Source organism: Pogoniulus pusillus, chromosome 9 (assembly GCF_015220805.1).
Source record: "Pogoniulus pusillus isolate bPogPus1 chromosome 9, bPogPus1.pri, whole genome shotgun sequence".
Lineage (NCBI taxonomy): Eukaryota > Metazoa > Chordata > Aves > Piciformes > Lybiidae > Pogoniulus > Pogoniulus pusillus.
Genome location: NC_087272.1, coordinates 527,182 through 553,998, shown reverse-complemented (window position 1 = coordinate 553,998; position 26,817 = coordinate 527,182). Strand labels below are relative to the sequence as shown.

Below are 26,817 nucleotides of genomic sequence, written 5' to 3'. Positions count from 1 at the left end.
GCAGAACCTTTCAAGGTCAGTGCTGCATCCACACACTGTTTTTAGCCAACACTGCATTCTGGCCTCTGATCACAGTGATGGTACTTACAGGCTGTTTATCATTTGTGAGCTCCAAGATCCGGTAGTTCCCAGGTCTTATCTTCTGGTAACCTGGCAACTATTTGGCCTGTTGTCTACTTCTGATCAGAACACATACCAACTTTTTCCTCTTACACTCCCAGACAAAGAAACTGCCCAGAAGGGATCAAAGATACCCCCTCTTTCTCCCTCTACTTTTCCAGACAGACAAACAAAACAAGCAGCAAAACTCACATTGTTATGTGTTAGCCAAGATTAGTGGAGAGATTATTAGAGCAGAAGCAGGAGGAAGCGAATAGATTCAGTGTCCCAGGCCAGAGTGGGACAAATTGTTGAAATTTTGGCTTCTTATCCCTCTCAGCAAACCAATGAATCACAGTATCACAGTATCACACAGTATCACAGTATCACCAAGGTTGGAAGAGATCTCACAGATCATCAAGTCCAACCCTTTACCACAGTGCCCAAGGCTAGACCATGGCACCAAGTGCCACATCCAACCTTGCCTTGAACTGCCCCAGGGACGACGACTCCACCACCTCCCCAGGCAGCCCATTCCAGTGTCCAATGACTCTCTCAGTGAAGAACTTTCTCCTCACCTCGAGCCGAAATTTCCCCTGGCGCAGCCTGAGGCTGTGTCCTCTTGTTCTGGAGCTGGCCACCTGAGAGAAGAGAGCAACCTCCTCCTGGACACAACCACCCTTCAGGTAGTTGTAGACAGACTTCATCATTATTTTATTTTTACAATCAATAAGTTAATTTCTCTCATTAAAATATTCCAGTTAGCCTCAAACCAGCACATTAATGTAGCCTCCAGATTTCTTTTTAGGCTAATGATTCATTGCTAATAAAAGTCAGTTCTGTCAATCGAAAAACCTGTTGATTAAGGCCAGGAACAGAAAATTAGTTTACTTCCTCCTTTTTATACTCTTTACTCCTCTAAGAAAGTCAAAGATCTCACAAAACTTTTCAAGTCTGAACATTAAGTTTTGTATGAAAGTTGGCAGATGAGTGAATATCAGAACATAGAAGAGAAGGTAACTTACTGAATAAGAAGTTATTTACCTGGCTGTTTTCTTTACTGCAATGAAGATACCAAACTACTTCACTGCAGTCATGAATGAAAACAAATGCAGTGTGGTAACTGCTTGTATTTACACCTCTGTACATACTGAGGGACTGATCTAAGTCTCTGTGGCAATGAGGTTTAAACTGCCAACTGATTAGTAAGATGGCTCTTTCAAGATCATCTCTGTTTTACCGCTTTTATATCAAATAAAGATGAGTTTAAATAGTCATGTTGCCTAATCAGAAAAAGTGTTTCTCATTTATCACAATAAGATAAAAAGAGAAAAAAAGTTTCAGGATTATATCTTAGATCAATGTCTGTTTAAAACAAGTGTCTTTTCCAGATAATGATGAAAACCATGATTTTTATTAATAATCAAGGTCACAGAGGTAAGAAACACAACAGCAGAACTCCACACATCTGTTCCCTCCTCTCACCATCCACTTTTTCCTTTGCCATCACTTTAGGCATCACTCAGACCTATGAATGCTAGGCAGGAAAAAACTGAAATGTGTAAATCTCTCAAGGCTGCAGCCTCATAAATGAGGCTGGAAAGCTGAAAGGAAGCACACTGCAGGAAACATCCTGCATGGGCAGAAAAAAAGAAGAAAAGCAAACAAACCTGAATCTGCCAGATGAAGCCATTCGCTCCTTCCATCTGCAACGTCTGTGCTACCCAAGCCTAGCAGGTGAAGTGAGCGCTGCTGGTGAAGTGATTAGCAATGAAAGAGGTAAAGCTGGCATGTAAAATTCCAGCAGCCAGCTTCAGGGTTATTTGTCTACTGCTGTCAACGAGCAGCTTATACTAGTTGGAGCAATCACAACAAATTCTTTTTCAGATACATTGGCTTTCACTGCAGGTATTTGGAAACAACCCAGTAAAACGAGGCTTGTTAGGCATAGCTGGAGACTGAGTTTATCTCTCAATGACTGTTGAAGCTAGCAACTTAATTTGCTTTGAATTAAAAAATTAAAATTAATGGCAGCAGAAGAAAACAATTTTCAGCTCAATCTCAGCATCACGAGCAAGAGCTGCGTACATAAACAGCAAAATCATCCTGCACTTTAAGATTCTGTAGTGAATTTGATTCTCCAGCAGTTCTCAAAATGGAATTCTCATTTCAGACAATTATCAACTGTTTACTCCACTGCTTTTTGAGACGTCAAATACCACTGGGTTTAATTAATTAAACAAGTAAGCAACAGTTTGATTAATCAAATGCACAAGCAAAAGCTTTTGAAATATCAGGTTAAGAACCTTCCTGGTAATATTCTTATTCTTAGAATCATAGAATCAACCAGGTTGGAAGAGACCTCCAAGATCATCCAGTCCTGCTATCACCCTATCATCCTATCACCCAGCACTGCTGCCTCATGTTCAGCTACTATCTACCAGTGCACCCAGCTCCCTCTCTGCCTGGCTGCTCTCAGCCACTCTGTCCCCAGCCTGTAGCACTGCTTGGGATTGTTGTGGCCACAGTGTAGAACCCTGCACTTAGCCCTGTTAACACTTATCCCATTGGCCTCTGCCCTCCCATCCAGTCTGTCAAGGTCCCTCTGCAGAGCACTCCTACCCTCCAACAGATCCACACCTGCTCCTAGCTTGGTGTTATCTGCAGAGTTACTGATGCTGGATTCAATCTCCTGGTCCAGATCATCAGTAAGGATATTGAACAGGACCAGGCCCAGCACTTATCCCTGATCCCCAGCACTGATCAAGAGGCTTTGCAATCAGGCTGTGCAAGACTCCATCCATAATGGTCTACCAGGAAAACAAATAAAAGTCCTGACAGGCTAAAGGATATATGTACCTGTATGCATATGGCTTTACCACAGAACCTGACAGGCAGCTGGCACTTCTCAATGCAACCCAGCTGTATGTGCAAGCAAAACACAGGCTGAGTCCTTACAACTGTTTAAAGAAGGCAGGAGAGAATCCACATAAACAGCTAGATTCATGTCACCAAGCATCTACACTGAGGTTAGTTGTTCAGACTCCTTTACAGACCATGCAGAAAAATGGGCACCTCTGAAGTATGTCTTACAAGAAGCAGTGGTGCTCATTGGCAGCTGAGCATAGTAGAGGCCTTTATGGTGCAAAAGTAGATTTCTCAAAAGAGACAATATGAATTTTAGTGCTGGGTACTGCAACAAAAAGAAAAGGGGAGAGAGAATAACCAGAGGTAGAATTAACACTTTGAAATCACCTGCACCCATGCTCTGGGGACAGCAAGACACACTGTAGGAAGAAGTTACTGATGTATCTATGTGACTATCTATATAGATGTCAGCCTCAACACTCAAAACACTGTTTGAAAACAAGAACACAAGCAGGGGATATAAATCCATTCAGATGGTTTGTGATGCCATAAAATGTTTCAAGATTCTTCAGGATGAAGAACTTCAGTTAAAATATGGATGCACTTTCGGAGTAAGCACACAACATTTCTCAAACCATCAGCTGGCATCAGAATTCTATTTGCAAAACACTTACTGAGAGTTATTAAACTGCAGGATGCATCTTGGAATCGCAGTGTACAAACACCTATGAAATAATGAATGCATCCCAACAGGATCCTTAAGTGAGAGAGAAGTACCGATGCACAAATAATAGACAAGTACCTTGCAAAGGATTACAGAGACAATTTGTGACTCAGATAGAAGCAGATCTCAAGTTTCCCAAGTGAAGGCTACCCACATTTCCAGTAAACTACATGAGTTATTTCTGTTTGTCCAGAGCAGGGCTGTAATTTCATTATGGCTTCTGAGAAAAACAAAACACACCAGAAAAGAAGCCGTTCAGAATACAGAAGACTAACACAGATGTAGAAAGTTAGTCCCGGATTTATTTAGGATATTTGTCACAGAGAAGTAGTTTTAAAATATATTAATTGTTATTTATTAATGTTTATGCAGCCTCTACCTGTATTCAGTTGAAAAATAAATATATTTTTAGACCCAAACTAAAAAGGAAAATATTTCTCCCCTTCTCACCTACTCCTTCTTTGTTCCTTCTCCAAAACCAGAAATCCAACAAACAAACTGACAATGTTTTTGTGTCAGAATAATGACAGTGTCACAGCCGAGAAGTACTACAAGGAATCCCTTGAGGGCTAGATGCACAGGTAGAAAGAATGTCTCTGAATGACGGGGAAGTGAGGCGCTTTCACCTTATCACACGGCTCCCTACTGGGTACAAATATGAAGAGGAAGATGAATCAAAAGACACTCTCTCCAAACAATTTACTTCCAGTGACTCTGATCTGACTCAACAGTCTTCTATTTGAAGTGGCAATACTTGACTAAAAGCTCCCAACAACATTTTACTTCCGTTTCTTTTACACTCTCTAAGGAAACCAGCAGAGCTGCATGCAAGATAGGAATCAGTGAAGTTCAGGTTATTCTTGCCTCTCCTGAGTTTCCTGAAAGCTGAATCAACTCTAACATCATCACAAGCACTAAATGAAACACCAAGGAGGACAATCAGACACATCCAAATTAAGTGGGTTTGTATTTTATAAGTAGACCAAAGCTACATCTTACCACTCAGTTTGCTAGGCACACTTTCAAAAGAAAAGGGAAGCTCACTGTTTTTCCTTTGGCAGCTGAAATGAAGTTTCTAACACAAATATCTCCTTCATGTAATCTGTTTATAAAACTATACAGAGAACATAAAACATTTATTTCTGTTCTCCAAGCCACTACCTTATCAGCAGGAGACTTCCCTTGCGCAAAAATGTTGGAAAAAAAATCATCTAACATAAATAATGTATTTACTATTATGTTCCCTTCCAAACTACTCTCCAAACGCTCAGCAAGTGCTAGAGATCATGAAAAGATCCCTATATCCCAGCATGAAGAGATCTCAAATCCCAGCCACAAAACCCCATTTTGCTACATGAAAAGACGAAAAACCTTGCTCCTTCAAGAGGAGTGAAATTCAAGGTTATTTCTTCATCTTCTAAATACTTCTCACACCACCCACCAGAGCTCCCTTTGTAAAATGTCTGCTGTGTCACCTTTGGAATATGCAAACATTTTCAAGTCACAAACTGCAGAAGGAACTCAGTAGCATCACTGAGTGACTGGGTTGGAGGGCAGAAGGGCTCTGCAGCGGGACCTTGACCGCCTGGACAGATGGGCAGAGTCCAAGGGGATGGCTTCAATAGCTCCAAGTGCAGGGTGCTGCACTTTGGCCACAGCAACCCCATGCAGAGATACAGGCTGGGGTCGGAGTGGCTGAGAGCAGCCAAACAGAGAGGGATCTGGAGGTGCTGATTGATACCCACCTGAACATGAGCCAGCAGTGTGCCCAGGTGGCCAAGAGAGCCAATGGCATCCTGGCCTGCATCAGGAATGGTGTGGTCAGCAGGAGCAGGCAGGTCATTCTGCCCCTGTACTCTGCACTGCTTAGACCACACCTTGAGTGCTGTGTTCAGTTCTGGGCCCCCCAGTTTAGGAGGGACATTGAGATGCTTGAGCGTGTCCAGAGAAGGGCGACAAGGCTGGGGAGAGGCCTTGAGCACAGCCCTATGAGGAGAGGCTGAGGGAGCTGGGATTGGTTAGCCTGGAGAAGAGGAGGCTCAGGGCAGACCTTATTGCTGTCTACAACTACCTGAAGGGTGGTTGTGGCCAGGAGGAGGTTGCTCTCTTCTCTCAGGTGGCCAGCACCAGAACAAGAGGACACAGCCTCAGGCTGCGCCAGGGGAAATTTAGGCTGGAGGTGAGGAGAAAGTTCTTCCCTGAGAGAGTCATTGGACACTGGAATGGGCTGCCCGGGGAGGTGGTGGAGTCGCCATCCCTGGAGCTGTTCAAGGCAGGATTGGACGTGGCACTTGGTGCCATGGTCTGGCCTTGAGCTCTGTGGTAAAAGGTTGGACTTGATGATCTGTGAGGTCTATTCCAACCCTGATGATACTGGGATACTGTGATACTTTGCTGCCATCTCCAGAATTAACAAAATAAATAAGGAGCCTGAAGCATTTTCAGCATGCAAGAAGTCTTGTTTCTGTAACATTATTACACACAAATACACCTACATTTTCTCAGAGTAGTACATGAGAATTTAATTAAAAGAAAATAAAATCATAGAAAACAGTCCAAAGCTATGCAATAAATAGTCTAATACTTGCTGGCGTTTGCAGTGCAAAATACAGCTAGGCGTTTTCAAGCTACTATGTTAAATTCTAAGGTGAAACACTAAAAAAAAAACCCACAAAATAAGTAGGAAAAATATTCCTAAATCCTATCCTCTGCTCAGAAAGCACACTGGATATCATTGTTTTAATGCTTAGCTACACTAAAAGGCCTGAGTGCAGAAGTCTAAGTCTGGATAAGTATGGAAAGCTGCAGCAGCGCTTGAGAACTTACAGCTCACCATATCACTAACAACCTAAAGAAAAACAGCTTCATAGATGGATTCCTTCTGCGAGTAGTCTGTACTTAACCCACTTTACTTTTGCATCCATACACATCTAATTTACTGTATGCATGAACTGCATCTGTGCTAGTTTGAGCCTAACCAGGATATTTTAGTGAGAGGAATTAGATGATAAGCTGTGAAAAGGAAACACTGGTGATGTCTGCTGCACTCATAGGCTTGCTGAGATGGATAAAGACAAGAACACATGCATAGATAACAGAGTTGCTCCTTGGCTCTGGCTGCCTCCCTTCTCTCTCTCTAACCTACTTTCTGTGTGACTAATTCATCTGCTTCCTAACCCTGCTGGCTCATTCTCTAAACTCACCTTGAACGTAAGGTAAAGTCTGGGATAAGGTAGAAGGGTGGAAAGGAGGTGGAAGGGTGGTTGGAGCCCCTCCTGGGGACTCTGGTTTCTGGGAGGGCTGCTGTGTGTCTGTATTACTTTTTTAACTTGTGTATTTCTATATATAGCTGTAAATATTGTAAATATCTGCTCATATATTGTACTAAGCTGTAAATGTAAAGCTCCATTCTCATTTCCAGCTCAGATGAGTCTAGTCTGTGTGATTTTCTTAAGTGGGGGGGGGGCAGGAAACACCCAAACCATCACAGTATCAGATAAAGAAAACAGGGACAGTATTTTGACTTTTATCAAATCATAACATCTGACATTCCACAGCTCCATAAAAACACCCTAATCAGTACATGATACCTCCCGAAGTTATTTGATTTGGTGTAGGAGTTTGTGGGAGAACATGGGCAAAGCTTACACAGACTACTATGATCACAGTGATGCCACATGGACTCCATACTGTTGTGAATTCTACCACAGACCTTTATTGTTCGTTCTGGCTCCAATTATATAGTCTTAAGCATAGAGCACACACCTATGGATTAGCATAATTAGACAAGAACAACCCAGTCTTTTACATACACCACACCCTGTTTTTCTCATTAACTAGATATCCACTTATCTATCCTTTTCCCTGATAAGCTATTCTGCAGCTGTGCGAACCAAGGTTGAAGAGCTCTGTTTGCTTGTTATTATTCCTTCTCACATTGCATTTCCACACCTTGGTACCTAACCAGAGCAATTAGAAGACATTAAAGCATTCAATGCCACACACCACATACTCAAGCAGGAGCTAAGATGTCATTAACACCCAAGAGACCCAGCCTCCACTTGCTAAGATAAAACTACTTTCCCAGAAATTGTGATTTGATTCTGCAACACAGAAACTCTTTCAAAATAAAGTCATATTTAAGTGTATCACTGGTTTTCAACTCACTCTTTCCAGTGGAGGTATTCTAGATGTTCATACAGGTCATGTAAAAAAATCTTGTGCCCACAAAGTCTTTTCAAAATAGGTGTGGAAGTGAAGAAAGAAGTAGGATAGTTTTGGTCAGCTAGAGGGAAAACATCCTGGAAAATCCATGCTCATGATACAAAATTCAGAAACAAAACTGTAAGACCGTGGCCTTTGGTTTAAGTAGGAACGAAATAAATATCCTCGCTAAGAATCCCCTATTCAGATTAATTTAACAATGTAGGATGCTACATATGTGACCAAGGCTGCCAAAGAGGAACAAGTTTCTGCTCAGGAAAAATCCAGACCATAGCACATGTAGGCTGGCTTGAAGCAATTTAAGTGGAAATTACTGCAAGAATAATTGACATATGTTGAGTAGGGTTAAACAGGCCAAAACAGGTTTATACATGTCCTGGCTTGCCCAAACATTTTTCTGCTCTCCCTCCTTTTGTTATGGGGAGAAGCAACTGTGAGAAAGAGGACCTGGAGCCACTGAGTCTAAAGATTCTGGCTTGCCCAGACTTGTTTTGCTCCTGTGGTAAACAAGGTACACACACTTAGCTTGTGCCTGCCTTGTGCAAGGCCTATGTGTTTCTCAAACTTGGGTAAAGCAAGCCTGTGGCTTCACTTAATATGGTCAATCTCGGCTAACGGCCATTCTGATTGTCTATTGTGTGTCCAAAGGCCCATTAGTCTTGGGCTGTACTGATAAACAGAGATGAGCAGGTAACACAATGTGCTCTGCCACTGTATTTGTGCTTGCCTGCTGATGCCTGCTGCTATTGCTCTCTGCTCCGGGCAGAATACTGCCTTAATGCCTTATTGTATCTTGCCATGCTATGCTAAGCTATAAGCTAGCTCTGCCACAAAGTAACAAACTCTGATGCTTTGAGTTCGTTTGCCTGAAAACTACACTGCTTCAATTTTACCAGGAACAGGCTCTAAATGCTTCCACGCAATAGGCCTGCACAGCCAGTGTGACGTTGCGCCAAGACATCCTGCCTGTACCTGCAAAGATGAGGAGGCCTGGAAGGGACACAGAGATCATCTGCCTCCTTTCCCCAGCCTGTGAAGCCTGGGAAGAATCAGAAGCCTCAGGGGCTGACAAGGCAGTAAGAAAATTCCCTGCAAGCATTTGGGTGCTGTCTGAAGCGGCAGCTAGCCTTGCGAGGCGGGAGATGATTTTTTTCTTACAATAACATTAATAATTGAAGTAAGGATACTGTGCTCTGCTACCAGCTCTAATTTTCTTTGCAATATGAAAAGAATTGCTGTGGCATATTCAAAGTTTTGCTGTCATATCCATGCCTAGAAAACAAATTAATTTGCTAGAAGGCATCACCAAATTTATTTTAAGAAAAACAATCCTTACTGATTCAACAACATAACCTTTTCCTCCTCTACAATTTGTTGCTATTAGTACCACAGTCCAGAAGAAATTCATCCATGAGGTATTTCTAAATACACATTTCACAGGCTGCACAGTTCAGCTGTCTACCATATCTGTTAGCAGCACTATACTTACACATATACTTAAGCACAACATGATTGTACTTAATGCAAACCATGGCAACTGAACAGCTATAAAAATTCAGTCTCACAGGGGACACTGTGAACTGAGTCCAAGCTCCCAGGAGCAAGGTCACCTAAGAAGGAGCTTAAATCTGAAGTGTCCGATCTCACTGAGTTGAGTGGAGATAGTCCTGTGCCTGTCCCCCACTGGGACACTTTCACAGTAGATTCCTGAAGCACTGAACAACTGCTGCTTCCCAAAGGAAAGATGTTTTTTTCCCAAGTACTCCTTGGTGCACCAGCAACGCAGTTCCTATAAACCAGGGACCATGCACATATACAAATGAGTGAGATACAGAAGAGATTGAAATCATTAACAAACTTATAAAAAACCACACCCAAACCGACCAAACAACCAAACAAAAAACACCCAAAAACCAGAAATCAGAGGGCGAAGTGGTAACATAAACCACACTGAATACTCCTTCATACGGATAGAAATGCAAATAGAACAGTAAACACAATGACCTAAATCCTGGTATTCAGTTTGGGGTTTTTTTTTACATCTAAAGATATAGGTACAGTTCACCCCCAGATATAAGAAGGTAGACTGACCGCCAAGGAATTCTGCTGATTCCAGAATGCCTGACCTAAAACCGATGAATACCACTGGTGTCACTGAATAATCATAGAGATTCTGTTCTATAACATAAGAAATGAAATGGGAGACAGCATTCTCCGCTGTTATACCAGTAAAAGGCTGGCAAACTGAACTAACGCCTGTTTTGTGAGCTTTCAAGCTTGAGTGCAAGCAAGATCTACCAGCTGTGACCTGCAGTTTCAAAATGTAATCTTCTGAATGCATGATTGCCCAAACCCAAAAGCTACCCGAGGGTTGGAAAGATACACTGCACCTTACTAGGAGACATGTCAAGGAACATAAAATAGAAAGTATCTCACCAAGATACATTTCTTTAATGGAAAGCAAAGAGGTCAAGAGACGGACAATAATTTTTCCGCAGAATACCTCCAAAATCAGCTGAATCTGTAAGAGGAATTATTTTATAGGATACGTTGCAGTCATAATGAATCCTAATGACATGGAGCTGTCAATACCAGAAGGACTTGAACCTGATGGAGTGGGTCCAGAGGAAGGCCATGAAAATGATCAGAGGGTTGGAAAACCTCCACCACTCTAAGTCTTTAACACGAGGACAGGCTGGGTGAGCTGGGGATGTGTTCAGCCTGGAGAAGAGAGGGCTCCAGGGAGACCTTAGAGTTGCCTTCCAGAACCTGAAGGGGGCTAGAAGAAGGCTGAAGACAGTTTGGAAAGGCCTGCAGGGACAGGACAAGGGCAATGGCTGCAAATTAGAGCAGAGCATATTCAGATTGCATGTGAGGAGCAAGTTCTGCACCATGAGGGTAGTGGAACACTGGAACAGGTTGCCCAGGGAGGTGGCTGGCCCCATCCCAGGAGATATTCAAGGTGAGATTGGACAGGGCTGTGGGCAACCTGATCCAGTTGAGGATGTCCCTGATGAGTGCGGAGGGGGTTGGACTAGATGACCTTTGGAGGTCCCTTCCAACCCAGATCATTCTGTGACTCTATGAGTCTAACATAGGGTCCTCTGTATACCAAGAAAGCACAGAAAGCTCGTTGGGAAAGAAGAGAAAAGACATGCTAAATGTGACAGAAGGGGAGAGCAAAACAGCCACACTCGCATTTAAGAAGAAAGTTACACGAGTGAGTGCTTTCTTTTCCTTGCAGTTATAAAATCTGGGCAATATAATTTCTCATCCTAGAGGAAAGCACAGCCTTCTCTGTCATCTCCTCTGGCCTCACCACGTTCCCTTTGCCACCCTTCCAGCACCTGCCGCTGTGCTGATTCAGCAGCTCATTGTTCCTCTATGCTAAGAGAAGAAAACTGGAGGACCTTTCCCTTCAGGTCAGGTAAGAGTGCAGGCTGTTGTGAGACCACACACAACCCGTACCAGAATGCCCAATCACTTCTTACCTAAACCCTGGCTTTGCTGCAGGGAATAAGAGCAGCAGTACACAGTAAGGATGCTTACATTGCTTCTGACCCCTGCAGCCTGCAGAGCACACTGAAGAGCATTCTCCTTGACTTCACTCAACCTGTGGATTTCTCTTCAGAATAGAGGGACAGAACAGTACTCCTGATGGCATCTGAAAGCTGGCAGTCTGAAAACTCCTTTTAAGCTGCTTGCTGTACATTACACTAACCTAAATTTAAAGCAACTTCATTCCAAACTATGTTATTTTTCCCAGAAGCTAAAGGTGAGCTTTTCCCACAGTACTTTGCCTCTATTAATTTCTTTTCCTCTAATCTATTTACGCTTACTATTACTACCTCAGTTTCAAAGACTCCCAATATGAGACTCCAAAAAAGAAAAACTCAGCACAAGATGATGCCTCTTCACTAGTTGCCTTGATTTTGGCTCAGATAGAGACAATTTTCTTTCCTAGAAATAACATCATGTTTTGGATTCAGTGGGAAGAGAATGTTGATAACATACCAACGTTTTTCTGTTGTCACTAGGAAATGAAGGACTTTTCAACTTCCCATGTTTTGATGCTGTGCAGGTACACAAGAAGCTGTGAAGGAGCACAGGCAGAATGGCTGAGCTGAACCAGCCAAACTGATATTCCCTATCACAGAACATCATGCTCAGGATACACACTGTGGGCAGTTGGCCAGGAGGACCTATTGCTGCTCAGGAATCAGTCAGCATGTGGCAAGCGATTGCAATATGCATCACTTGCCTTAGGTTTTACCTCTCTCTCTCACTTCCTCTATATTCCTTTTCATTGTCATCATTGTTGTTACTATATTTTATTCATTGATTCATTCTTATCTCAAACCACAAATTTGTTGTTTCTGCTTGTTTGTTTGTTTGTTTGTTTGTTTTTGTGGGTTTTTTTCCCAATTCTACTCCCCATTCTTCTAGGAGTGGGAAGACAGAGAGTGGCTGGCTGGTGTCTCCTTACCAGCTCAAGTCAAACCATGATACTGGTGAACCTCCTTCTCCACATCCAAAACCACCCCTCCCAGATAAACAGAGACACAGTCATCAGTTTCTCCACATGAGCAACTCTCCACAGCTCTGTGGAGTCACTGTGAATCTGCAAACTGAGAGGCTCCAACTGGAAGTCCTCAGAACGAGGAGCTTTTTGCATTAAATCTTAGACATGCTGACAGTATGGTAGTTAAGTAATGTATCTATGTCACTCTAGCCTAAAACCCATCATTTACAACAAGTAGGGCATGTCAGAAATGTTACATTAAGAAGCATAAAGAATACCTTTTCCTGAACCCTCAATCCTGCACAAATCTCCAAATGAGTCACGCAAAAAAATAATGAGTAGAGAAGAAGACAATGAAAGTGAAGTTTAGAAATATAGTTATTCTATGTTTTATTCGTGGAGAAAACGAATCAGAAAGACAGAAGCTTGTCGAAACTATTTTCTGTGAAATTAACAGCTTGGAGAAAAAGCACAAAAATAATATTACAACACAGCTGTACTTTCATTTTATCTACTGCCTGCTTTTCAATCTCAAAATAAGTGTACTTTTACAGTAAATTGCTTTTTTATAAAGAAATAGTCTGTGAGGGGAAAAAATGGTCAAGTCAGGAAGATCTCCAATAGGTTCATCATCTTGCCGGGGCTTTTGGCAGTCAGCAAAATCATAGTCTACTATGAAAAAGAGAAATTTACTACCAACATTTTCTTTTATCCCATAAGGTTTTTTCTGTCTCTCTAGCAACTGCCTATTTTGTTGCCGGTTTAAGTGGCCATGACCATACTACTCACCACAACTAACAGCAACCTCTTCCCTCAGTATGCAATCAGTTGCCTCAGAATGTGCTGAGTTCTCCTTTTTTGTAGGGATGTGAAAGAATTGAAGTTTCACCATTTTTCATGTGGTGAAAGAAACTTTACCTAGAGCAAAATTCAAGGAGCTCTCAAATTGCTCATTCATCAGACTACAGACTTGGAAGTTGAGAAACCTTCACTGGTAACCAACTTTTCACAGACTAATGCCAATGCATGGTTCAGCAACTCTTTAACTGCAAAACTGACATGTCTGTGCAGAAGGGAAAGTGCTGCGAACAGCTGTAGGTTCAGCATAGTACCTATCCATGCAGATCCATCAGTATGTGCATCACCCATGCTGTTACAGGCCACCTGCTGCTTGTTCTCAATAGTACATTCTGAATACTTTCAACTGCAACCACATTTTCCATCTTAGCTGCATGTAGGCTCACTCTTCTCAGGATGTTGTATATCATGGAAATAGTGGCGGAGGGACTTCCAAACCTTAGTAGGATAACATGATCAATGCCTTGTCTTTTGCACAAGCTTATTGGAGTGGGGGCAAGCAGGTGCTTTGACCACCCTTCATTTTAAAGCTGGTCCCTACAGTAAAAGTTCCCTGAAGAACTTTGAAATCAAGAAGGAGATGGTCAGGCATTACTCACTTCAGGTCAGACTGAATAATTATGAAACAAGACTCCAGTAGATAAACTAAACCCAAAGATCTTTTTCAAGCTCCACTTTCAGAGTTCATTACAAACTTCCTTTGGCAAAGTGAGTGTTGTGAAGGGGTTTTGTTTGGGTTCAGGGGATTAAATATGAGGCCAAATTTAAAAGGGTTTAAATAATTTAATATTATATACACAAGGAATTCCCCCCCCTTCCCCAAACTTATATACAGCTAACCTACACAAGTCCTTTGTATGCGGTTGTGGAATTAGTTTACAGAAAGTCTATTTACAGTAGAAATCAGGAATTTAGTAGAAGTTTGGAAAGGTTTGGATAGAGAGTCTGTGGCATGAAAGTGCCACTGGTAAAGTCTGAAAGTCCATGCTGCTTAGATCGAGATTGCTCAGTTACTCACTGGCTGGAGTCACAGTCTCAGGGATCCCAAATACGTAGCAAAAGCCACGCTGTTGACCCTCGTGGGTCTGAATAGCTCAGTTCAGGCATTATTGGGGTGCGCTGTCTGAAGGCTCCACGGGCACGACCGAGCTGGGAACGACAGGCTGGAGCAGCAGCTGGCTGAGAGTGCCTTGGTTGAATGCTCCCTTGGACCGGTGCGAAGTGCTGTGGGCTGGAATCATGCAGCGGTGGTGGCCCCAAAGCAGCAAAGTGGCTAGGAGCAGTGGGTGGAGGAGGGTGGCAGGAACACTAAATTGCCCTATTATGAGATATGAGCCCGAGATTGATGGTCCTTGGCCACGATTCTGCCCAATAAGGGTCAGGCAGCAGGCCAAAACATGCCAAATGAGGTGAAATCCACGGGTCCGGTGCCCCCAAATATGGAGGGGGCTCAGGCAGATCCCCTCCCTAGGCGTGTGAGCTTACACAAGGTGTTTGCTTCAACTTTGCAAGCAGGCAGCCCAGGCTCAAAGGCACCAGGCTTATTGTGCTCCTTTGTCCCCCTTGATTTGTTTTCCCCAGGTTTGAGCAGGACAACACCTTTTGGGGGGAAACGTCCGGGCAAGACTAGATTTGTAAACACAGCCATTTGGGCCTATGTGCCCTCCACCACCATGAGGTGTACCATTTCTTTTAACAACACATTGCAGAAGAGGATCTAAACCATACAATGCAAAAGCACAGCCATCTTCCTGGGGTCTCCAAGAGGCTAACAGATTCTCAGAAAGCCAGTGCATCCCTGCATTGATGGATGATTAGGGGACTGGAGGGCATGTCTTATGAGGAGAGGCTGAGAGACTTGGGACATTTTAGTCTGGAAAAGAGAAGACTTAGAGAGGATTTGATAAATGTTTATAAGTATCTGAGGGCTAGCCAGAAGCAGGGAGACAGGCTCTGCTCACCTGCTTCCTGCGATAGGACAAGGAGCAACGGGTGTAAGTTGCAGCAAAGGAGATTCCACCTCAACACAAGGGGGAACTTCTGTGCTGTAAGAGTCACAGAACACAGGCTCCTCAGAGAGGTTGTGGGGTCTCCCACTCTAGAGACTTTCCAGGCCTGTCTGGATGTGTTTCCTCTGTGATCTGTGTTAGATAGTATTGTCCTACTCTAGCAGGGGGGTTGGACTTGATGATCTCCTTGGGCCCCTTCCAACCCCTAACATCCTGTGATCCCTGACCTACCTCTGAAACATTAGCTAGCTATTAAGCACCCTCCTAAATCTGAAACCAAGCTGCAACAAATCCATAAGGGTTTATTCACCTGCATGGCATTTATTTGTCAATTCCCCTACAAGGGAAATTTGAGATAAAACCAGAAATAAAAATGGACAAAATCTGAACAACATTAAGCATCTGACAGACTCCTCACAGGGATAAAAGAAGGTTCTCATCACGAGAGAGTCAGGCACAAGACATGAAAGAATAAAGGCAACTAATATTTTGAAACACCAGAGCAGATACCACCCAATCTTTGATTACTGACAAATGCCAGGTACCATTTCAGAAAGGTTTAAAGAGCAATTTCTCTTGAAACCAGGCTTTAGATGATGTGTACAGTAGGCTTTGTAAGTATTCCCCCCCCCCCCCCCCCCCATTTCCTCTGTTGGCATTTCATCATCATCAAGCACAAAATAACAGGAGCAGAAACAGTAGTGGACACACCAACAACAGCGAGGGCAGCATCTGACCTGCTTCCTGGAATGACATATAAAGAGGCACAAAATGTAACGTATTTGGCCTCCAAAGACCACAATGACTTTAGTTACAGCCATGAGGCTCCACCCCAAAAGTATCTTGAGTATCTCTCAAACTTCAATGCCAAATCCTCATGGTTACAGAGCACCAGTTTCTACATAGCACAAGTAAACCCAGCAATTAGTCCACAGTAACACTGAGTATCTGCATCAAAGAGCCCAGCTCAGCCCGGGAGACAGGCTCAAGCTTTAACTGTCACACTACCTCTGTTTTCTCTTTACCTAACAGTGGAGGTGCAAGGATCCCGGAGACAAACACTTCAAAAGGCCAGAAACCGTCACTGGTTTTTGAACACACCCAGTTTCAGTGTTGCCATGGTTATTCCAGACTTCCTAAAACACTGCAGAGGTCACGTCCGATCACAGGGGACAAACTGGATGCCCCTGGAGATCAGAATTTGTTATTCAATCCCATACATTTTGTAAACACTTTTTGTGCTAGTTTGAGCCTAGCTGGGATATTTTAGTGAGAGTAATTAGGAATAGGCTGTGAAAAGGAAACACTGGTGATGTCTGCTGCACTCACAGGCTTGCTGAGATGGATAAGAGCAAGAAAATAAGCATAGATAATGGCGTTGCTCTCTGGCTCTGGCTACCTGCACTTCTCTCTCTCTAGCCTGATGTCTGTGTAACTAATTCTTCTGCTTCGTAAGCCCCTTAGCTGATTCTCCAAACTCACCTTGAACATAAGGTAAAGTCTGGGATAAGGTAGAGGGGTGAAAAGGAGGTGGAAGGTGGTTGGGAGTCCCTCCTGGGGACTCAGGTTTCTGGGAGGGCTGCTATGTTTCTGTATTACTTTTAACTTGCATATTTCTGTATATAGCTGTAAGTACTGTAAATATCTGCTCATATATTGTGCTAAGCTGTGAATATAAAGCTTCATTCTAATTTCCAGCTCAGCTGAGTCTAGTCTGGGTGATTTCATAAGTGTGGGGAGGTGAGGAACACCTAAACCATCATCACATAAACCATCATCACACCTTTAAAATCAAATAGAAAGGTCAATTTGCTCTCTTTTCTCCTTTCTTTCCAACTCTCCAGATGGATGCTTACTTGGCTAAGTAGGTAACTAAGAGGGAGCACCCTATAGGCCTTCAAGTCCACCCACACAGTGAATTTCAGCCTATTTGGGGCCTATTTAGGGCCTGACTGGGAGACAATGGGGGATGGCAGAAACTGAGCACTGGGGTTTGGTTGGTTTCTGGTTTGGCTGTGGGGAAGGTTTTAGGGGAAATCTTATATATCCTGCAGCTGTATTATGTGTTATGGATTCATGGAAGCTGCATCTGTTCCTGCACATTTTAAAATACAGCCTTTCTGTATTCATGTCCAATTCAGCAAGAGCATCATTATTATTTTACTGCCCTTTCTCCTTACAAAAAAAGTGAAGTGAAATTGTCTCAGTCTGTCATGCTCTTACACTATGCAAAGTGTGAACTTGGTGCAGGACCACTGCAGAAGTTGTATGGAATGTACAGCTGGTTTTATACAAACTGAGTTTTAGCTGTTCTGCAGAGCAACTGCTGAACTCATGATTGTTCCCCTTAGTCCCTTGAAGCTTTTGGTTGCACTCATGAAAACCTAAGAAACAGTACATTCCTCTCTTAAGTTCTCATTATGTTTCCATTTTGGCAAGGCATCCAGTTTAGTCCTTTTTCAACTCTCAAAGCATACAGAAAAGTAGTACTCGGCACCCTGCTTGGCTATTTGAAAACACGGAACTGCTTTAAATAGGCTGCTACGCTTTGATTCCTCAGAATGTTTATTATTGCATTGATTTTCTGCCTGCAGATATTATTAAAGAAGATGTTTCATCTCGATGCATGCATAAACCCAAAGGAATGAATAAAGGCACTATGCCTAATTTAATTACTGCCCTGGTTCTTCCAGGCTAAGCATAACAATATGAATAAGGATTTGTAACTAAACGCCACACGATAATTACAGAAGCGGAGAAAACTGACTCTGACTTTAATTGTTCCTTGATAACCATACAAATGCCTCGCACTCAGAGTGCTCTTTCATGACCCCAGAGTTCGGCACTGTGCTCTTTTGCCCTTCTATCTATGAAAGAAAAAAAAGCCCAGATTGAGTTAAGGCTGTGATATCCTGTGATGCTGACCTTCTCTTCATTTAACTGCAGAAGATGTACAAATACATATCATTAAAAAATTTTATTGGCCAGAAAGGAGCCTTATACTTGCATTTGCACATATCAGTCCTTCACCCCTGTTCACATGAAAAAAAAAAAGAGCTAAAAATACTAATTTGTTCAGGAAACTGAGCTTTTTCCTTGGTCCACTGAGAATGCACAGCACAGCCCAATTATGTATATCTCAGACATGTTTTAAACACATTCTAGGGAATTCATAGCTGAAAGCTAGTGTTACATGCCCCCTGTGGCTCATCAGCTGGGTTCATTGGCAACTCAACTTCTCAGGTAAAAGACACTGGAAGAGTTTTAGGGTAAAGTTAAATTTGTAGCAGTTGTGGGACTTAAATTGGGGAAAGATAACAACATTCATTCACACAAACAACAGAACAGAAACAAGACTCTCAGTTCAGCACTTCTTTCCCAGAAGATGGACCAGAGACTTCCAGGATGCTGGAGGACTTACCTTTTATTAGCTTACAATTTCTATTTAGTTCCATCCCAATTTAACACTAACTTCTTTAGTCATTATGTCTTATCATTATTACTTTCAGAAGCTGTAGATCATGATGAAAAGAGTTTAGAAGACAACAAGTTTTATTTCAGCTTCTGGAGACCTTAATCTACCTCTTTTACTATGTCCCTGACTGCACACATAGACATTTTCAGGGGAAAACATGTAGCTTAGTAGAATATGTCATTCTGAAAATAAACTAATGTCCCTAACTTTTCTAGCTATGGAGAAACCAGTCACATGGTACACTCCATGCCTTAAAGCAATGATGGAAATCCAATGTATCTGTGCCATCAGACTGATAACAGTTCTGGCTCATGCTGCTATCCCTTCATGACAAGGAGTTTCACAAAGGAATATCAGACATTTATTCAGTGACTCTTCTTTCCTTGTAAAATTAACAGGAACTTCCCCTTTCAGTAATTATTAGGACATATAGATAGTGATGCAACTAATAAAGTGAAGTCACATATCACTTTTTGTACATTGATCATTAGTACCACTTAATTTCTCATTATCTTACTGTCCAAACTCTGTATGACAATGCAAGATATGGCTTAGCTAAGTAATCTGTGAAGCTCCTCTTTGGCAGAGACACACAGCTCTTTGCTACTGTACCTCTGCCACCTCTGTTTTGTTCAAAACCTGTCAGTTTAAACTGAAATGTTACCATGTGCTGCAAGAGGGAAACTGAAGGGATGTTGCCCTAGCTTAACCTGATCTGTAATGCAGACATCTCTAAAGGTGCTGTTTGGGAACAGTGAAGCTTTCCAAAGAGCTTAAGCAGTTGAGTGCCCAGTTCCAATTAAAAATCAAAATCTGTCACTGCTTTTAAACACAGAAACATCTTGTGCTGTGACATGATAAATCCATGACTAAACCAATTCATGCAAATTATCTAAGTACCTATTTTCTCATTCTAAGCAGCTGCTTGAAAAAATGCATAGTTAGGAGATTTTTTACTGTTCACTATTTGAAGGCAAATTGAAAATACATAGAAATCTGCTCTTCTTACACTGACATACACAAATGGATTACATAGGCTCTCGCAGACAACTTCTGCTTGGGAGCAGGAGGTCTGCTTTGCTAGAAATCTCAGACAAACATTCAGCAAGTGGCATCTGCCCCCTATGAATTTCTGTGCTAGTGCCACTGTCTTACAAAGTGAGACACCAACAGCAGCGCTAGTGCCAGAGTGCACTGCCCATGCAGCCCTCCACAGAAACTGATGCTGCTGGCAGGCTTCTGCCAGGACTCACTCCAGAGCCAAAGGCACCCTGCAGCCCTGCTCCTGCAGGCATGCCTACAGTTCACACTTTTGGGCTCAACGAATCCCAGCTGATCCATCATGGCTTTCAGTCTTTTGCTGCCTGAAGAGGTAGCATAATTTACAAATACAGCAGATTTTTCAACTCCCTCAGTACATTTAGAAAATGTTTCACATTTCAAAAGCATTAAATGTATTTCTACTTTACAGACTGTAACTACCTGTGTTAAATGACCCACTATCTGCACTGCCTTTCCCTGTACTTGTTCTTACTCGGTGCCATGGTCTAATTGATTGGGTAGGGCTGGGTGCTAGGTTGGACTGGATGATCTTGGAGGTCTCTTCCAACCTGGTTAATTCTATGATTTTTCTATGATTTTCAACAGCATTTCTATTTCTCCCACTCCTGGTCAAAAAGACACCAAAGGGGATGCATCTCAGCTCAATACTCCTATCCTCCACTACAAAATTAATAAAAATAATTAGTACATTTAATTAATAGATGCAGGAGGAGCTCCAAACCCACCACAGAATTTTCACACAGCTTCCTTGTTATGTTCAAAATAAATTGGTAACTACCTAATTAATATCGCTGGGTCATTGGACCAACACTTAAGTCTGTCTGGGTCCCGATGGTAATTGATCCACAGGCTGTCTGGATAGAAGAGAAATGCTGCAAGAAATTCTGACTTTCTGAAAACCAAGCATGCTATGTTTTTATTGCCGAGGTTGCTAATGCCAGATGTAATTATATTCCTAAAAGATCACCATCCGACACGATCACTGTAATTTGACATTTCCATGAGTATATTTAAGTTTCTTCCTTACCCTTAGAAGTCTGTAAAATCCATCCTATAATCTGTCAAACTAATAGAAATCGTTTTTAATGACAAATGTGTCTGTTGTGCCAGCAGTCTAGCCTTGCACGCTACACTTTGGATCTCACTAAGTACTGCCTAATCCAATCACACGACAAAAGTTACTGCCCAGGGGTGTCGACCACTTTGCTAAGACCTGCCTGTCCCTGTTCATTATTGACAGTGCTAAGCAGACACCATACCACAGCACAGCATCTTAAACATAAACAACATCTATTTAATACCTGTATTTTATTAGTAGACACAAACAAGTGGTAGCTCGAAAGAGTGATACTCCTATATTAGAATTTCACATACTTATTCCTTTCAGTTACGTTGACACAAAGCTATGCCAAGATAAGGCCTTTCTTTCTCAACATCCACTAACAGAAGAAAATATAGAGTATGTAAGAGCCTCTGCCATCATGTCAAAAGCCACTTGCTCAAGTCACACATACTCTTTGATTCACAAACCTTGAGCAATTGCCAAAGCATGTATTACCACAGACAGTCAATCTTCCAACAGAGACAGTCTTAAGTTGTGTTAGAACAAAACACGCTCTATCTCTTGGTTCTTCAAGAGTTGAAAGCACACTTCCATATTTTCACTTTGAATTCATTTTTGCCCAGTATGTAAGAAAGCTAATTTCATTTCAGAAATACACTGTGCAGAATAACTGTGCTTTACACGTACACTGGATCACTGTTTTACAGATGAGGCTGAGACATTAAATCCAGAATGGCAAAAGCTCCAGCTGAAGACAAATCTCTTCTGAGAATTACATTGAGCTACATTACTCAAAACTATTCAGCAGGAATTCAAGAAACAATATGATGGATGTGGCAGGCCAGTCCCAGTACACAGCTAATCAATATCCCACTGGTGAACAGTCACTGCGTAGTGGAGGGCCGGAGGTGAAGATGCCAGACACATGTGTTTAGTATTCAGTGCCACAGGCAGCACCTTCGGGTGCAGCCAGAACATTTCCCACAGTTCCCATCTACACACAGCTCTGCAGAGAGAGGCAGGCACACCACTTTTAAGACATGGACAGCAAATAGTTAAGAAATGACAAAAGACTTTGGCCAGCTATGCCTTTGTGAGCTTCTAGAAAAGGCTGTGCACTGTAGTCATGATTTGAGGACAATGACAGCCATACAAAACTTGAGGATTTGGGTTTCAGCAGGCTGTGACATAACGCAAGCACACAACTCCCCTACATTAACATGCATTACTCTAATAAATTCCCCACTGTTTAAATCACTAAATGTGAGGGTCTTCTGATATGTTTGGTTAATCAACAGTTAGAATCAAGTTAGTCATATTTCACCAGGGAAAAGGGAAATGAATGAGTTTAACGCTGTAACTTCCTATAAACTGGCAATGGTTTCCCGCTATAGAAACTACTAACTTCATTATTTTACAACAGAAAATCAACACTGTAGCATATTTTCCAAGTCTCATTTACTTACAGTAATAAAAAGGCACCCTGAAGGCTCATCATGTATGTTGTATTACACTTAGTTTTGTACGTTTTACTTAAGAGCAGAATGCCAAAATCTCAGCAAATCCCCCTGATCAGTATTACGCATTTGTATGCAGCAGCAGTCTCCACTCACTACTACGTAAACATTGTTGTATTTCAAAGCAATTGTCTTAGGTGGGTTAATAAAAGCTTTCTGCCTTACAGGCTTTATCTCAGCAACACAGCCTTTAAAACAGAAGCAAAAGTAGTAAGCTAATGCAGTAAACTGAGAGAAGATCAGAAATGAGGGAATTCTGAACTCCTAAAGCCACGCTAGGAATAGAAGGGCACAGAAATCCATGTTCAAAGTAGAAGCATCTACATGAGGTTTTACAGTATCTTCTTATCTTCAACTGTATGATTAGAGAAAAAGTTAGAGATGGGTTTTAATTTTTTAGTACACCTCAGGGTTCGTGGTGCCTTTCTGCAGGAATCCCATTTCACGAGGATCTGCTGGAGGGCAAGCAGCTCATTATGGAAAAGCCGAGAGGACAGAACAAGAACACACGTGAAAAACGGGTTGCAGTAATAAATATGGGGGAGAAAAAGAACAATGAAAGAGGTAAGAGATCTTTGTCTCCTCCTTTCTAATTAAAAAAGTGTTCCACTTTCTGGAACAACATCTCCTTGTCTCCTGCCAGTTGTCTCCTAGCACCTCTTTTAGAGCTCGCTCCTTAATGGCCATTTCTCCCAGAAATCCTTCCAACAGTGTTTTACTTCCTATTCATAAATGGTCACTAAAACAATAGTAGATTAGTACAATATAGTCATTTTGTTAAATTATTATATTGTCACTTCAGGAGAAAGTCAGAAAGACGTATCATCACCCTAGCAAAACCTGGAGTTTTTCACCAACAGGAGCTGAAAGCTGTGGAGCTCTTATTTTGTCAGTCCTTCATTAAAAAGAGCTTCTAAACATCTGGAGGTCCTAATGGCATCTAAGAGACTTTCTCCATTTGCCATTAACTAACCTATCCTCTGTGGTGCTACAGTCGAGAATTGCTGTTTCAACAGCACAGCTGGCAGCATACAGGAATAGTTTGTGATGCTTCATTATTCCAGTTGAAGACGTGATGTTAGCTCTGGTGTTTGTGTAATCTGTCATTCTAGAGATTTCCACAGATCTGATTCATTAGTTATACCTCTTTGACAACTGCAGAAAGAACCGACTCCTTCTCCACTCACACCTCTTCATATTTTGATATATTCATTAGAATACTGAACGGAGCTTCTCCTGGCACATTTCCCCCTGTAGTAATTCCCCACAGAGTTCTTTACACAAAATGGGGCACAGGCGAATGGCAATATGGCTTTAGAAGTGGTTGCTTCAACTAAATCAATGCTAGGATCAGCATCAGGATGTAGAACATCAACATGATTTTTATTGCACTACCAATAGTCACAGTAGTGTTCACTTCCAGAGAAAAACAACAAAAGGTTTCCACAAATAAATTAATTAAATGGAGCCTTTCCTGTCATACTTTCCTCCTCTTAAATGCCTTCATCTCAATAACCTCTATATAAGCACTTGTGTGAACTCCCAGTCAACTTCAGTAGGACACGTGAGTGAATGTCATATACACAGGTCCCTCTCCAGTATCACAGAAACATAAAGAATTTGTTAGGACTGCAAATAAATATTGCCACAAAATGTATTAAATATGTAAAGCTCACATTCTGCCACATTCTGTATACAATGGACTGCACTGTATAGGGACGAGGAAGCCCACAGATCTGTACTCTGCTATTGTCTTGAATGATTTTTGGTGAAGTAAGCCACAGTAAACTGTCAAGCTTGTCATCTTAAAGAAGCCTCTACAGACTCCAACTAAAACACAGCAAATGCTATGGCAAATCATCTACTCTTGTTTTCAGGCGGATCACATACTGAAAGAATTAAACAGCCCTTTGGGTTCATTCAAATTGAATTACAATAACAAATTCTATCTTAGCAGTACTAGCTCACTCTCTGTGCAAAATCTGTTTGCTTTCTGTTTATGAAGGGGGCAAGATGAGAGACCTTTTAAAAAGTATATTTTGCTTTTCATTATCCACAATATTGTCACTCCCAATCTAATGAGTTTGTAGATGTCTATAGCTCTGCACTCATCTAGTTGCATACCTGAACATGACCATTTGATTGCTTTTGTGTTCCAGTACTTACAAAAAGCTGCACCCATAATACATGATAATGCATTTGAAATTTAAGATGATAATGCATTTGAAATTTAAGATTGTGCTAGTTTGAAGCAGGCTAGAATGTTTTGGTGAGAAGAACTAGATTACAGGCTGTGAAAGGAAAACAAGGGTGATGTCTACTTCCCTCATAGGCTTGCTGAGATGTATAAAAACATAAGTCAAAAACACAGACAACACACTCAGCATTTCTCTTACTGGGGTTGCTGGCTGAGCTGCATCTCTCTAACCTCACCCTCCATTTTGGACTAACCCACTTTGTTTCTTAACCCTCTGGCCGAACCTCCATTCTTCCTTGGGACTGGGGTAAGGTTGAGAGGGGTAGGGGGAAGGTGAAAGGGCAGTTGGGAGCCCCTCCTGGGGACTCAGGTTTCTGGCAGGGCTGTTGTGTTTCTGTATTACCTTTCACCTTGTATATCTCTGTCTATAACTGTCTATACTGTAACTATCTGCTTGTATATTGTGCTAGCTGTAAATATAAGCTTCATTCAATTTCCAAGCTGGCTGAGTCTAGTCTGGGTGATTTCTAAAGTCTAGAGGAATTCTACTGAAAGAATGGAGAGGTCTGCTGGAGAAATAAAAAAGACCAAAACTGAAAACAGAGAATGGATTGATAAGGAATTGCTAAAGGGAATTTTAGTTGAAAAGTCTTAAATCCTGGAAGTGTACTACAGCTGAATACAGGGATCAGAAAAGCCACTTGTCAAAGATCTTATGCCACTAACTCACTCCAGGGTTTTTAACAGATCAGGGTATGTAAATGCTAAAAGACTCTGAAAATCAAGGCTCTTGTCTCAACATCTTAACATGAATTCCGATGATGACTTACAAACAACCACATCTAACCACTTTATGCCAGATTTTAACTCAGTATGAGGACATCAGCTCTGTTTGGTGAAATTGTATCAACTCTTTCTTACAACTGAATAACCCCAAAACAAGTGACAACTAAGCCTGTATAAAGCTCTGCATAAAAACAAGGACACAAACATAGAAAAGACAGTTCTGTCTGTCGCAGTCTGGTTGGTGTCTGTGTTTTCTCCCTGGGCTTCTGCCGTTCTGCTTGGATCTGTGTAATCATTCTGCTTCTAACCCCCCTTGCCAATCCTCCCAACTCACCTTGCGGGTAAGGCAGATTCTGAGATAAGAGATGGTGAGGGGTGTGGAAAGAAGGTGGAAGAGTGGTTGGGAGCCCATCCTGGGGACTCTGATTTCTGGGAGGGCTGTTGTGTTCCTGTATTACCTTTAACCTGTATATTTCTATATATAGCTGTAAATATTTGTTCACGTATATTGTAAAGATCTGCTGGTATATTGTGCTAAGCTGTGACTAAAAAGCTTCATTCCTTAACTTCCAGCTGGCTGAGTCTAGTTTGGGTGAATTCATTTTGTGTGGGGGGCAGGTAACTCCCAAACCATCACACCTTTTAATACACCCCAGAATGGCATTGCCCCTCCTGGCTACAAGAGCACATTGCTGGATCGTGGTCAATTCAGAGATACTCACAGAATTAACCTTACACAGAACACTTGAAACAGAAGCATAAGTCAAGCAGTTTATCTGTAAGCACTGCTACATTTGCATCAAGGGCAAGCTGAGAAATGAAGATGGCAGGCACCCACAGGCACGCCTCACAAACCCCACTTCAACAAGAGTCAGCACAAAGATGCGCGATAGCAAATGGAGAAAAAGGGGTCTGGAAACAGCAGGTGAAAGGCAGGATGAGAACAGCTCCTGCTTAGAAGCACATCATTGTCATCATTGAGTACAGGCTCACAGCTCCTTGTGAGCAAGTACAAATACCATGCACGTTTTAAGTCTCTGTGAACACTGTGGAGTTACCAGGACCTCTCATGCTCACAGAGTAGGCCCTACACTCTCCCATGTCACAGCCAAAGGAAATGCAAGATTCCCCACTGCAGGGAATCTCACTAAGGAATCTTATCAGCTTACCAAGGATTTCTTGCCTAATGCTATCATAAAAACTGTTCTCAACACAACGCAATTTGAACTTGGTTACTGCTGTTATCAAGGTAGTGTGACACTGCCACAGGCAACCTTGACAGAAAGCACCAAGTCAGATTCATGTCTCAAGTCAGGTCTTCCATCCTCGAAGCACATTATTCCAGCACACACAAAATGGCACTGCAATTACACCAGCACTGGTCTTTTTTGGCAACTGCCCCGCATAAGCAGG

The 26,817-nt window shown here is 42.1% G+C and overlaps 1 protein-coding gene across 1 annotated transcript in view; it reads right to left on the bottom strand.

The window, feature by feature from the left end:
* The window catches only part of CCSER1 (coiled-coil serine rich protein 1), a 982,230-nt gene that overhangs the window by 794,880 nt on the left and 160,533 nt on the right, over positions 1–26,817 (bottom strand). The window lies entirely within an intron of this gene.